The following is a 2,033-nucleotide window of genomic DNA, read 5'->3' as shown; positions in this document are numbered from 1 at the left end:
TGCGACCGGCCGTCGCTATTCCTCCTTGGTCTATCATTCCTATTACTGTAACTATTGTAATTTTCATTTGTGTGCCGCCTTTCATCACGCGGGCCTGACCAATCATTCACGTGATTTCTATCATTTCCATACCGGCGTGGACCGTAATCTGTACTATACCTTCGGTCTTCACGTCTCTGTGGCGCCGAATTCCCCCGATTTCCGTAATTCCAGGTTCCATTATTTGGCCTTGTCGCATACGGATGCCAACTGTGTGGGTTTTGTCCACTGCCATTAAAATGATATCCGTTATCGTTGTTTTGATTGGTTCCGGAATATTCATTCCGATTACTTGTGCTCGGCTCTTCTTCGTATATTAGATCAATTGAGTCAAGCACGGAAAGAAAGTATTCAAGGTCGTTCTCCGGTATGGTTACCAATTTTTCGCGTAAGTTCGCGGGTAGTCTGTTTTTCAGAATTTTGAGAACATCTACGTGCGGTATTGGATTGTTCCAATAGCGCGTCTTATTCAAGTACTTTTCGAAATACTTTCTCAACCCGCCGTTTTTGAGGTTGAACGGTTGTGGGTTGAATACCTCACGACGCAGTCTTTCTTGGCCCACAAAAGTGTGTCGCCTTGTGTGAAGCCTACTACATATCTAATCTTCTGTGCCTCAGTCCAGTTTCTTGGTAAGACATTTTTAAATGCTCTTACAAGTACGACTGGATGAGTTTTTCTGGATTCTGTGGAGAAAACTGGAAACTGTCTATGTTTCAACAGGCTCTCATCGACTAGAATCGTCGAGATGCAAGGCGACACACCTACTGCCTGTTGCAGCACCGCGTTTGGCGAATAGCCATCGTTTGCCTGTGCCGGTGCGTGCACATACGCCGGACTGGGCGCCTGATGTTCTGCGTTATTGACATCGTAATCTGGCACGGGCGAATAAGTGTCGCGCTGCCTGCTGCTTGACGTAGGCAAGTCATTTGAAACATTCAGTCTACCAGCAATTTCCTTGCGTATTCTGTCCTCGGCTACTTTGATTTCATTACCTAATTTTTCAAAAAACTTTGTTTCCCGGTCAGTTATTGATTCATTTACATTACCGTTTTCTAAAGTTTCATTTATTTTGATAATGTCCGCGTTGATACGTCGAGTCTCCTGTTTCAGAAAACCGACTTCTTCGTTAACTTTATTAACTTGGTCAGGTATTTCTTCACATGCGGACTGTACTCTTGTTAAATTTAATTGAATAGCCTGTACGTTTTCATGTATTTCTTTTTGTACGGTTTGTGTTTGATTGTGTGTTTCTGCTATTTCTGACAGTTCCTGTTTGTTTGTAAGATCTGACAATTTCTTTTCTAAGTCATTTGCCAATACATTGTATACACTATTGACGGTTTTGATGACTTTGTCTTCGATCTTTTGATCGATTTCATTGGTGAGTTTATTTAAGCGTTGATCGAAATGTCCGTGTATGTTTTCAAATTGCGTGTTTACACTTGAAAACTGCTGTTGGAACCCAATTTCCATGTTTGACAATTTTGTGTTTGTCATGTTGTGGCTGATTTCTAGATTCGCCAGTTTCTCGCTCACGTTTGACATCAGACTATATAATGCCTCAAGCGTAACTGACGAAGCTTGTGTGTTTGTATTTATGCCATTATTTGTTGCCATTGTTTCTCTGCCACGGTCTGATTGAATCGAAACCGGGCTAGGTTCACTGATTTCACGCGAAATATTTTCATCTGATCTGGTAATCGATGCTTCATCGACTGTGCACAAGGTTTCATTTGCAAGTGGTTCGCTATTGTTAATCCCTGTGGAGTGCAATTGAAATGTATTTACTTCTACATTATGTTGTGCTGAAAAACTAATTGCGTCATCATTTACGTCACTATTGGCAGAATCGGTGACGTGTCCATGAACATTTGTCAAATTAAAGTTCTTCGATTCCATTGTGAAGATATTATTTTTATCTGTACTTTACTGTTAATCTAAATCTTTAAATTCTCTCGCAGTTGAATTAATAAAAATATCTCGCGATTGTTAT

Source organism: Schistocerca americana, chromosome 2 (genome assembly GCF_021461395.2).
Source record: "Schistocerca americana isolate TAMUIC-IGC-003095 chromosome 2, iqSchAmer2.1, whole genome shotgun sequence".
Taxonomy (NCBI): domain Eukaryota; kingdom Metazoa; phylum Arthropoda; class Insecta; order Orthoptera; family Acrididae; genus Schistocerca; species Schistocerca americana.
This window is presented reverse-complemented; position numbering follows the sequence as displayed.